Raw genomic sequence first — 13510 nt, forward strand, 5'->3', positions numbered from 1 at the left:
TGTATTGATCTGCAGGTGTTAACTTTGTATTCTGGATACAAGCCTTTTGTTAGAGATACATGTTATAAATTTCTTCTCAGTGGCTAGCCTTTTGACTCTCTTACTATTTTCTTTTTACGAATAGAACTCTTTGCTTTTAATGTGGTTCAATTTATTATTTCCTTTATGGTTAGTGATTTTTGCATCTTTTTAATGCAACTTTTGCCTACTCAAATGTCGTGAAAATATTCTATACGTTCTTCTAGAAAATTTGTTTTATCTTTCAGATTTAGACCTAGACTTGATTTTTTGTTTTGGTCTGAAGCAGGGGCAAAGTTTTTCTTGGATATATGGCTATTTGGATATATGAATATATAATTGATACAGCATCATTTACTGAAAAGACAATCTTTCCCCATTGTTTTCAATGGCCAACTTTGTTTTATATCAAGTATTCATGTATATGAATCAATTCTAAATTCTGTCTTCTGTTCCAGTTATCTATATTCTGGCACTAATAGCAAACTTCATTAAGGTAGCTTTAAAATAATGCTTGCAGCAACCATTGCAGTGCACTGTGCTCCACAGAGACAGCGCCTGGGCAAGTGAGAGTCAGATGGGCACTGGGCAACTCTGAGCCTCGCTGGGGAAAATAATTAAACATGGGCAAAGGAGATCCTAAGAAGCTGAGAGGCAAAATGTCATCATATGCATTCTTTGTGCAAACTTGTCAAGAGGAGCACAAGAAGAAACAGCCAGATGCTTCAGTCAACTTCTCTGAGTTTTCTAAGAAGCGCTCAGAGATGTGGAAGACCATGTCTGCTAAAGACAAAGGAAAATTTGAAGATACGGCAAAGGCGGACAAGGCCCATAATGAAAGAGAAATGAAAACTTATATTCCCTCTAAAGAGGAAACAAAAAAGAATCCCAAGGATCCCAGTGCACACTTTGTGCTCACTTCAGCACATACACCAGTGCACCGAAGAGTCCTCCTTCGGCCTTTTCCTTGTTTTGTTCTGAGTATCGCCCAAAAGTCAAAGGAGAACATCCCAGCCTATTAATTAATGACGTTGCAAAGAAACTGGGAGAGATGTGGGGTAAAACTGCCTCAGATAACAAGCAGCTGCATGGAAAGAAGGCTGCTAAGCTGCAGCAAAAGTGGGAAAAGGATATTGCTGCATACCGAGCTAAAGGAAAACCTGATGCAGCAAAAAAGGGAGTCATCAAGGCTGAGAAAAGCAAGCAAAAGAAGCAAGAGGAGGAAGACAAGGAAGATGAAGAGGATGAGAAGAAGATGAAGATGATGATGAATAAGTTGGTTCTGGTGCCTTTTTTTTTTTCCCTGTCTGTAAAGCATGTAACCTCCCCGCCCCCGTACGCATCCCACTCCTTTTAAAGAAAAAAACTTGAAATGTAAGGCTGTGTGAGATTTGTTTTTTTAAACTGTACAGTGTCTTTTTTTGTGTAGGCAACATACTACCGAATGTGTCTTTAGATAGCCCTGTCCTGGTGGTATTTTCAGTAGCTACTAACCTTGCCCGGTACTGCATGGGGGCTGGAACTTGGCGTGGGAATTCAAAGCAGGTTCCTGTTGGTGCCCAGCACAAATTAGTTACACGTGGGGATGATAGTTTTTCCATCTGCAGTTGTCTCTGATGCAGCTTACACAAAATAACTGTTGTTCTGTGAACTCAATACCACTTTGTAATTGCAAAAAAAAAAAAAAAAAAAGTTGCAGCTGTTTTGTTGACATTTTGAATGCTTCTAAGTAAATATAACTAAAAAAATAATAGGGGTGCCTGGGTGCCTCAGTCATTTAAGCCTTGGTTCCGCTCAGGTCATGATCTCAGGGTCCTGTGACGGAGCGGCACGTGGGGCTCCACGCTCAGGATGCAGTCTGCTTGGGATCCTCTCGCCCTCTCGCCCTTCCCCCACATGTGTGCACGCTTTCTCTCTCTCAGAGAAATAAAATCTTTAAAATAAATAAATAAAAATAATGCTTGCTATTTTATAAAGCAAGTCCTCTGACTTTATTATTCTTTAAGAATATCTTGGCTATTTTTGGCTTTTGAATTTTTATGTGTCCCTTTCAATATCAAAGTATTCCAAGATGTTCATTGGGGTTGAATTTAATTTTATGTCCATCTTGAGATTTATTGGCATCTTTCTGGTATTTTCTTCCCATCTATAAATGGTATTATATCTTCAAGTTATTTATTTGTTACTTGATTTGAGAGAAATTTTCAATAGTATTTTAAAGTTTTCTGTGAACTGGCCTTGCACTTCATTGGCTTTATCCCCAGGTATTTGGTTCATCTGATTTTACTGGAAATTATATTATTCCCATTTTCATTTTAATTATCGCATTAAAATACAGTTGAGTTTTGTATGCTGACTTGTGTTCAGAATCCCTGCTATATTTATCACTTCTAATAATTTGTTCATTTAGCTTAATTTTCCAATGTATTAATATAAGCTCACTCATGATGTGTGTAGGGTTTTTGGTGATCACCTCCTTTTTACCCCTACTTTTTGGGGATTTATTTTTTTGCCTTCTCTTTTTCTTATTGGATCTTACAATGGAAAATATCAGTTTTATTGGTTGTTTTCAAAGAAATAACTTGAGTCTTGTTAATTCCTTCTACTACGTTTCTCTTTTCTATTTTACTAATTTTTGTTCGTATCATTATCAATTATTTTCTTCTGTTTCCTTTATGTGTAATTTTCTGTTATTCTTCTGATTGCCTGAAATGGATATTAGATCATTGATTAAATTTTTCCATTCACATTTATTCCATTAAGGTCATAAGTTTAATTTTTAATACTTTATTTTTTAGCCTGACTTTAGCTCCATCCCACAAATATTGATATGTAATATTATAATTTAGTTAAATTATTTTCTAATTTCCATCTTGAGTTCTTCGTCATTCTGTGGCTTATTTAGGAGTGCACTGCTGAACTTCTGAACGTACCAGTATTGTCAAATAATGTTTTTTATTAACTTTTATCTCAATTTTATTATGGTAAGATGACATGATTTGTATAGGTTCCTTCCTTTAAAATTTGATGAGAGTGGCTTTATGAACTTGTATTGGCCAACATTGGCAAATATTCCCTGAACATGTACCTGAAATTTTTATTTATGCTATACTTTGGGGGTACATTGTTCAACATATAAAAAATTATGTCCTGTTTGTTAAGCATGTTGTTTAAATCCTCTGTGTTGCTGTGGGTTTTTTTTAACACCTTTGAGGTCTAATTGATATACAATAAATTACACATGTAAAATGTACAAATTGATAAGTTTATGTGTGTGTGTATATATATATGTGTGTGTGTGTGTATGTGTGTGTGTGTATATATATATATAAAACCATTACCACAACTGTAACAATGAAATATCCATCTGTATTAGTTACCTGTGGCTGCTATAATGAATTACCATAAACTCGGTGGTTTAAAACATAAATTTATTCACTTACAGTTCTAGAAACCTTAATCCAAAATCAAGGCATCAGGAGGGTCACACTCCTTCCAAAGGCTCTGGGAGAGAATCCTTCTTTGCCTCTGGCAGCTTGTGGTGTCTCCTGGTACTCCTAGTTTTGTGGAAGCATAGCTCCAATCTGTGCTTGCATCTTCACATGGCCTTCTGCCCTGTATGTATCCAGTCACCCTCTCCTTGCACTTTTAAGGACACCAGTCATTGGATTTAGAGCCCACCCTAAACCCAGGTTGACCTCATCTCAGATCCTTAATTGCATCTCTCAAGAACCCATTTCCAAATAAGTTCACATTCACAGGTGCCAAGGGTTTGGACTTGCATATATCTTTTGGAGGGACACAGTTCAACCCACTACACCGTAACACCCAAAAGCTTCCCTATACCTCTTTGGACTCCCTCCTTTCTATCCCTCCCTGAACCCCCTCCCTGCCCTGTCCCCAGCAGTCACCGATCTACTTTCTGTCCCTGTATAATATATTGAATTTCCTAGAATTTTTCAAAAATGGATTCATATAGTATATACTTTGGCTTCTTTAGCTCAACATGATTATTTTGGGTTTCATTCACATTGTAAGATGTATCAGTAATACCTTTTCATTGCTGAGTAGTATTCCATTGTGTGGATATACCACCGTTTATTCAGTCACCTAGTGATAGACATTTGGTTCTTTCTAGTTTTGGGAATTGCAAATAAAGCTGCTATAAACATTCGTACAAAAGTCTTTGGACAGGAATGGAATGAGTGGATCATATAGTTGAGGTCTAATTGACATCATCATATCGACTATATGATCCACTCATTCCATTCCTATGTTGAGTTTTTTTTTTAATTGCTTGTTTTCTAAAGTGAGTATACCATTTTTCTTTTTTCTTTTTTAAAGATTTTATTTATTCATTTGACAGAGACAGAGAGAGAGAGCACAAGCACGGGGAGCAGTAGAGGGAGAGGGAGAAGCAGGCTCCCCTCAAGCAGGGAGCCTGAGGCACGGCTCAATCCCAGGACCCTGGGATCATGACCCGAGCCAAAGGCAGACGTTTAATCACTGAGCCATCCAGGCACCCCGAGTATACCATTTTTCAATACTGCCAGCACTGTATGAGAGTTCCAGCTTAATTGCATTCTTGTCAACACTAGGGATGGTCAGTCTTTTAAATCTTAGTTATACTAATAGATATGTAGTGCTATCTCATTATAGTTTTAATTTGCATTTACCCAGGGATAATATGAGCATATTCTTATATGCTGATTTGCCATTGGTATGCTTTCTTTGGTGAAGTGTCTATTCGAATTTGCTTAATTGGGTTGTTTTTTTTTCTCTTAAGTTTTGAGAGGTTTATTTTTATTTTATTTATTTGAGAGAGAAAAAGCAACACAGATAGTGACAGAGGTAGTGGGAGAGAGCACCAGCAGGGAGGAGAGGGAGAACCAGGCTCAGCAGGGAGCCTAACACAGGGTTTGATCCTAGGACGCTGGGATCGTGACCTGAGCCGAGGCAGACGCTTAACTGACTGAGCCACCCAGGTGCTCTGAGAGAGTTTTATATATTACATTCAAGTCCTTTCTTAGATACCTGCTATGTGAACATTTTGTGAATATTTTATCCCAGTCTAGTGCTTGTCTTTTCATTTTCTGTATACAGTGTCTCTCAAAATGCAGATGATAGTATTTTTTTTATAAAGTCCATTTTATCAATTTGTAGTTTTATGGATCATGCTTTTGGTATTGTATATAAGAAATCTTTGTCTAACCCAAGATCACAGTTTTTCTTCTAGGTGTTTTTTTTTTTTTTTTAGTAAGACTATTTTAAAGAGCAGTTTTAGGTTCACAGCAAAATTGAGAAGATATATAAATTTCCCACATTAAGTAGTGTCCCCCCACCAGCGCCCCTCCTCTGTGGTTTCAGTTACCTGTGGTTAACCATGGTTTGGAAGCAGGTGATTCTCCTGCTGAAGTGTGATGAGAAGCTCAGTAGTAGCTTAACACCGCATCACAATGCCTGTATCATTCACGTCAGTTCATCTTATCACACAGGCATTTTATCATCTTACGTCATCACAAGAAGAATAAGGGTGAGTACGATACAGTAAGATACTGTGAGAGAGAAAGACCATGTTCACATAACCGTTATTAACAGTATGGGCATAACTCAGAGATATTACAGGTTAGGTTCCAGACCACGGCAATATGAAGTGTGCAATACCATTATGTCTAAAGCAACAGAGTGCATATGTTAATTAAAAAATATTCCTAAAAAATGCTAACAATCATCTGAGATTTCAGCAGGTTTCTGTCTTTTTGCTGGTGGAAGGCCTTGCCTTGATGTTGATGGCTGCTGACTGAACAGGGTGCTGATTACTAAAGGATGGGGTGGCTATGGCAATTTCTTAAAATAATGCAAGAGTGAAGTATGCTGTATCAATCAGCTCTTCCTTTCATGATTTCTTTGTAGTCTGTGATGCTCTTTGATAACATTTAAACCACATAAGAATTTCTTTTAAAATTGGAGTCAATCCTCTCACACCTGCCACTGCTATATCAACTAAGTTTATGTTATAGTCTAAATCCTTTGTTGTCATTTCAACAGTCTTGATACCATCTTTACCAGATTCTGTCTCAAGGAACCGCTTTCTTTGCTCATCCTTAAGAAGTGAGTCCTCTTCTATTCAAGTTTTATCATGAGATCGCAGCAGTTCAGTCTCATGTTCAGGCTCCACTACTAATTCCAGTTCTCTTGCTGTTTCCACTGCATATTGGCAGTTAGTTCCTGTACTGATGTCTTCAGCTGCTCAGAGTCATCCATGAGGGTTGGAATCAACTTCTTCCAAACTCCTGTAAATGTTGATATTTTCACCTCTTCTCATGAATCACCAGTGTTCTTAAAGGCATCTAGAATGGTGACTCTTTTCCAGGAGCTTTTCAGTTGACTTTGCCCACGTCCATCAGAGGAACCACTATCTGTGGCAGCCGTAGCCTTATGAAATGCATTTCATAAACAATAAGACTCAAAAGTCAGACTAACTTCTTGATCCATGGGCTGCACAATGGATGCTGTGTTAGCGGGCAGGAAAACAACATTAATCTTGTTGTACATCTTTATCAAAACTCTTGGGTGACCAGGTGTACTGTTAATGAGGAGCCTTATTTTGAAAGGAATCTTTTCTTCAGAACAATAGGTCTCAACAGTGGGCTTCAAATATTCAGTAAGCCATGTTGTAAACAGATGTGCTGTCATCCAGGCTTTGTTGGTCCATGTATGGGAGACACAGTAGATTTAACATAATTCTTAAGGTAGCTAGGCATTTGGTGTGGTCAGTGAGCACTGGCTTCAGTGTAGCCTCACCAGCGACCTGAGCCCCCAACAGGAGAGGCAGCCTGTTCTAAGAAGCTTTAAAGCCGAACATTGGATAACTCGAAGTAGCTTCTACACCAGCACGTACTGCCTCACCTTACACTTTTATATTATGGAGACAACGTCTTTCCTTAAACCTAATGAACTAACCTCTGGTGCCTTCAGACTTTTCTCCTGTAACTTCTTCACCTCTCTCAGCTTCAGCAGAACTAAGACGACTTGGGGCCTTTCTCTGCACCAGGCTTTGGTTTAAGGAAATGTTGTGGCTGGTTTGGTCTTCAGTCCACCAGTAACCATCAGTTTGTTCTCTATAATTAAGAGGCTGTTTCTTCATTTGCCTTTTTTTCCCGTTTTCTCATTTGTTTTGTTTCTTAAATTCCACATATAAGATTATATGATATTTTTCTTTCTCTGACTTCTTTCGCTTAGCATTATACTCTCTAGCTGTGTCCATGTTGCTACAGATGGCAAGATTTCATTCTTTTTTTATGGCTGAATAGTATTCCTGTGTGTGTGTGTGTGTGTGTGTGTGTGTACGTACACCACATCTTCTTTATCCATTCATCTATCAATAAACACTTGGGCTGCTTCCATAGTTTGGCTATTGTAAATAATGCTGCAGTAAACATAGGGGTGCATGTATCCCTTTGAAATAGTGCTTTGGTATCTTTGGGTAAATACCCAGTAGTGTGATTCCTGATTATAGGGTAATTCTATTTTTTTTAGGGTAATTCTATTTTTAATTGTTTGAGGAACTTCCATAATGTTTTCCACAGTGGCTGCATCAATTTGCATTCCCACCAACAGTGCAAGAGGATTTTTTTCTCCACATCCTCACCAACACTTGTTTGCTTTGTGTTTGATTTTAGCCATGCTGACAGGTGTGAGGCGACATCTCATTGTAGTTTTTATTTGCATTTCCCTGATGATGACTGATGTGGAGCATTTTTTCACGTGTTGGTTCACCATCTGTATGTCTTTAGAGAAATGAGAAATGTCTCTTCATGTCTTCTCCCACCCTTTAACTGGATTATTTGGTTTTTGGGTATTGAGTTGTATCAGTTCCTTATATATTTAGGATACTAACTTTTCATCAGATATGTTATTTGCAACGATCTCCTCCCATTCACATTCAGTAGGTTGCCTTTCAGTTTTGTTGATTGTTTCTTTTGCTGTGCAGAGGCTTTTTATTTTGATGTAATCGCAATAGTTTATTTTTGCTTTTATTTCCCTTGCCTCAGGAGATATATCTAGAAAAATGTTGCTACAGCTGATGTCGGGGATATTACTACTACCTGTGCTCTCTTCTAGGATTTTTATGGTATCAGGTCTCACATTTAGGTCTTTCATCCATTTCTAGTTTACTTTTGTATATGGTTTAAGAAAGTGGCCCAGTTTCATTCTTTTGCATGTGGCTGTCCAGTTTTCTCAACAGCATTTGTTGAAGAGACTGTCTTTTTCCTGTTGTGTGTTCATTCCAGCTTTGTCAAAGATTAACTGACCATATAGTTGTGTGTCTGTTTCTGGGTTTTCTGTTCCATTGATCTATGTGTCTATTTTTATGCCAGTACCATACTGTTTTAATTCCTACTGCTTTGTAATATAACTTGAAATCTAGAATTGTGATACCTCCAGTTTCATTTTTCTTTTTCAAGATTGTTGTGGCTATTCATGGTCTTTTGTGGTTCCATACAAATTTTAGGTTTGTTCTAGTTCTGTGAGAAATGCTGTTGGTATTTTGGTAGGGATTACATCAATGTGTAGAGTGCTTTGGGTAGTATAGATACATTAACAATATTTGTTTTTCCAACCCATGAGCATGGAATGTCTTTCCATTTCATTGCATTGTCTTGAATTTCTTTCATCAGTGTTTTATAGTTTTTAGAGTACAGGTCCTTCAGCTCTTGGGCTAAGTTTATTCCTAGATATTTTATTGTTCTTGGTGCACTAGTAAATGGGACTGTTTTCTTAGCTTCATTATTAGTGTATAGGAATGCAACGTATTTCTGTATGTTGATTTTGTATCCTGTGATTTTACTGAATTCATTCATCAGTTCTAGTAGTTTATTGGTGGCGTCTTCAGGGTTTTCTAAATATAGTATCACGTTATCTGCATATACTTCTTCCTTACTTCTTCCTTAGCAATTTGGATGCCTTTTTATTTCTTTATGTTGTGTGATTGCTCTGTCTAGGACTTCCAGTAGTGTGTTAAATAAAATTGGTGAGACCGGACATCCTTGTTTTGTTCCTGACCTTGGGGGGGAAGTCTCAGTTTTTCACCATTGAGTATGACGTTGGCCTTGTGTGGAAGAGCTCTTTCAATTTCATTCAAGAAGTTTTCCTTTGCATTCACAACTTGGCTCTTTGTCCAACAGGCCTAGATTTTGGCCTGTCTCAGCTTTCAACATGCTTTCCTCCCTAAGTTTAATCGTTTCTAGCTTTGGATTTAAAGCGAAAGACATGCAACTTTTCCTTTTACTTGAACATTCAGAGGACACTGTAGGGTTATTAATTGGTCTAATTTTCATATTGTGGTATCTCTGGGACTAGAAAGACCTGAAGAGAGGAAAAGATGAGGGAACAGCCGATTGGTGGAGCAGCTCAAAAACACACAACATTTATCAATTAAGCTTGCCATCTTATATGGGCACATTTTTTGCCCCCCCCCAACTACAATAGTAATAACAAAGCTTACTGATCACAGATAACCATCACAAATATGAAGTTTGAAATATTGTGATAAGTACCCAAATGTGACACAAAGACACAAAGTGAGCAAATACTGGTGGGAAAAAATGGCACTGATAGACTTGCTCCATGCGGGGCTGCCACAAACCTTCAATTTGTAAAAAACCAAAACAAAAAAACACTATCTGTGAAGTACAATAAAGTAAAGCACAATAAAGTGAGGTAAGCCTGTATATTATTTAAATCATTGCATTTTATTATTAGTTTTTTTCCAATCTCTTACTGTGCCTAATTTACAAATTAAACTTTGTCATAGGTGTCTGTATAAGATAAAATATGGTATAGGTAAGGCTTGGCAATACCTATGGTTTCTGGCATCCATTGGTGGTCTTGGAATGTGTTCCCCATGGATAAGGGGAGACTGTTATAACCCCTGCCCCCACACATACATAGCTTCTCCCATTATCAACATTCCCTACCAGAGTGGTACACTTGTACAATTGATGAACCTACCTTGATAAGTCATAATCACCCAAAATCCACAGTTTGCATTAGGGTTCACTTTTGGCATCGTACATTCAGTGGGTTCAGACAAATGTATAATGACACATATCTATCATTATGGTATCATAGGAATATTTTCAGTTCCCTAAAAATCCTCTGTGATTGACTTATTCACCACCACCCCTGGCCAACCCCTGATAACCATGGATTTTTTTTACTCTCCGTTATTTTGCCTTTTCCAGAATGTCATCTAGTCAGAATCATACATTATATAGTCTTTTCAGATTAGCTTCTTTCACTTAGTAATATGCACTGAAGTTTCTTCTATGTCTTTTCACGGCTTGATAGTTTTTTTTTTTTTTTTTTTTTTGGTACCAAATAACATCCCGTCATCTGGATGTACCACAGTTAATGTGTCCCTTCACCTACTGAAGGACATATTGGTTGCTTCCAAGATTTGGCAATTACAAATAAAGCTGCTATGTTGTGTGTGTGTGTGTGTGTGTGTGTACGTACGTACGTAAGTAAGTTTTCAACTCCTTTGGGTAACTATCAAGGAACTCAAGTACTGGATCCACTGGCATTAGTATGTTTACTTTTCTAAGAAACTGCTGAACTGTCTTCCAAAGTGCATTCCCATCAACAATGAACCTGAGCTCCACAACCTCACCAGCACTTGAAGTTTTTAGCGTTTTGGATTTTGCCATTCTAATAGGTGTGTAGTGGTATCTCATTTTAATTTGCATTTCCCTGATTAAGAGGATGTAAGGCATCTTTTCATAAGCTTGTTTGCCACCTGTATATCTTCTTTTATGTGTTCTTTTACACATTTTATAGTTTTAGATTTTACATATATGTCTGATTTACTTCAAGTTAATATTTATATATAGTATACGGTATGGATGAAATTTCTTTATCTTTTGCCAACACTCTGTTGAGAAGAGAATATTTTCCGTGCAGAACTGGCTTTGCACCTTTGTCAGAACATACTTGTTTATATGTGTGCAGGTCTCTTCCCAGACTCTATTTTGTCCCACTTATTTAGTTTTCTGTCATCGTGCATGTACTGTACAGTCTGGCTAGCCATATCTCAATAACTCTTGGAATGAGATAGTTTTAGCCCTTCAGCTTTGTTCTTTCTGAAAATTGTTCCGGCTATCCCAGATATTTTGGATTTCCATAGGAATTTTAGAATCAGCTTGTAAATTTGTACAAAAAAGCATGCTGGTATTTTGGTTGCGATTGTGAAGATACAAGTCAACTGAAGAGAATTGACATTTAATAATACTGAATCTCAGGACCCATAAGACTGTGTATGTCTCCATTTCTTTAGGTCTTCTTTAATTTCTTTCAACAGCCTTTTGTAGTTTTCAATATACAGGTCTTTCACATATTTTGTATTTCGTATTTTATGCTATTTTAATTGGTAGTATTTTTGTTACAATTTCTGATTTTTTATTATAGATACCTAGAGAAATCTTTGATTTCATATATTGATCTTGTATCTTGCAACCCTGCAAAACTCACTTTTAGTTCTGGTAGCCTTTTTGTAAATTCCTTCAGAATTTCTACATTAGTAATCATACCTTCTGTGACTACAGTTTTTTTTATTTCTTCCTTTATAGTCCAGAGGCCTTCTATTTATTTTATTTATTTGTTTGTTTGTTTGTTTGTTTGTTTATTTTGACACAGAGAGAGAGAGAACACACAAGTAGGCAGAGCAGCAGGCAGAGGAAGAGGGAGAAGCGTAGAGCCCGATGCCAGGCTCGATCCTAGGACCATGTGCTCATGACCTGAGCTGAAGGTAGATGCTTAACTGACTGAGCCACCCAGGTGCCCTACCTTCTATCTTTTTCTTGCCTAATGGCACTGGCTCTAACATCTAGTACACTGTTGAATCGAAATGTTGAGCATACATCTTTCTCTTGCTCCTGATCTTAAGGTAACACATTCAGGCTTTTGCCATCAAATATGTTATGGTAGGTTTTTGTAAATGCCTTTTATGAAGATGAGGAAGTTCCCTTCTTATTTGTGTTTTGCAGTGAGTTTTTTTTTTATCAGCAATATATGTTACATTTATAAAATGCTTTTTCTGCACCTATTAAGATATTTTTTTTAGTTTTGTTTTTTAGATTGTTTCATACAAAATAGTTTCCCAGCCTGAAAATTACTCTATGTTCCACCCATTTATTCCTTATTCTCTCCCCCCTGAACTCCTTGCAACCACTGATCTTTTAACTCTCTATTTGTGCCTTTTTCCAGAATGTCACATAGTTGGAATCAAACAATCTGTAGCCTCGACAGACTAGCTTCTTTAACTTACCAGTATCAGTTAAGGCTCCTCCATGTGCTTTCATGGCTTGATAGATCATATCTTTTTAGTGCTGAATATTATTCCATTGTAGGGGTGTGCCAGAGTTTGTTTATCCAGTCACCTATTGAAGGACATATTGGTTGTTTCCAGATTTTAACAATGATAAATAAAACTGCTATAAGATATTTGTGCAGGTTATCATGGACATAAATTGTCACCGAATTTGGGTAATTACCAAGGATCAGGATTATTGGATCATATGGCAATACTACATTTAGCTGTGTAAAGACTGCCAGACTCTATTCCAAAATGGCTGTACCATTTTGCTTTCCTAAATAGTAAGAGTCCTTTTTTTCTCCATATTCTCTCTGGTATTTGGTGTTCTCCATGTTTTGGATTTTAGCCATTCCAATAAGTGTGTAATGGTATCTTGTTTTAAATTGTGCTTCGTTTTCTTAACTGACGTTTTACTATATAGTATTTAGATACAGTTTTCTTATTGTGTATCCAGTTTGGCATATGTGGTACTACATTTAGTCTGTGGCTTGATACCCTTCACCACTTTTTTTAAAAAGATTTTATTTATTTATTTATTTATTTATTTATTTATTTGAGAGACAGAGAGAGCACAAGCAGGGGAGGCATAGAGGGAGAAGCAGACTCCCCACTAAGCAGGGAAGCCCGAGCTGGGGCTTGATCCCAGGATCCTGAGATCATGACTTGAGCTGAAGGCAGATGCTCAACCAACTGAGCCACCCAGGTGCCCCTCTTTCACCACTTTTGAGAAATGGTCAGCCATTACCTTGCTAATAATTTCTGCCCATTTTCACTCTCCTTTGTTTTTGGGAACCTAATTATAGGAGTTAGAGTTTTTTTATTGTGTGCCAAAAGTTTGTGTTTATTCCTACCCTTTTGATTCTCTGTAATTAAAGTCTGGATATTTTTATTCTGATTCATATTCCAGTTAGCTAATTCCATATACTTTTGCATCCAATCTACACTTAATCCATTGAGCTCTCAATTTTAATTATTTCTACTTTTATAATTTCCTTTCAAATGCTTTTTTTTGTTTCCATTTCTCAACCAAAAATCTTTGTCTTTTCTTTCAATTCCTTTAAAATATTAAAAAATAAAATAAAATATCAACTAGTGTTATTTTGAAACTCTTTTTTG

General features: G+C 37.0%; 1 pseudogene; it reads left to right on the top strand.

Moving 5' to 3' along the window:
- Positions 1–641: 641 nt before the first annotated feature.
- On the top strand, positions 642–1370 carry LOC103668179 (annotated as a pseudogene).
- The last annotated feature ends 12140 nt before the right edge of the window (positions 1371–13510 follow it).

This window comes from Ursus maritimus (genome assembly GCF_017311325.1).
Source record: "Ursus maritimus isolate PB19 chromosome X unlocalized genomic scaffold, ASM1731132v1 scaffold_X1, whole genome shotgun sequence".
Taxonomy (NCBI): Eukaryota; Metazoa; Chordata; class Mammalia; order Carnivora; family Ursidae; genus Ursus; species Ursus maritimus.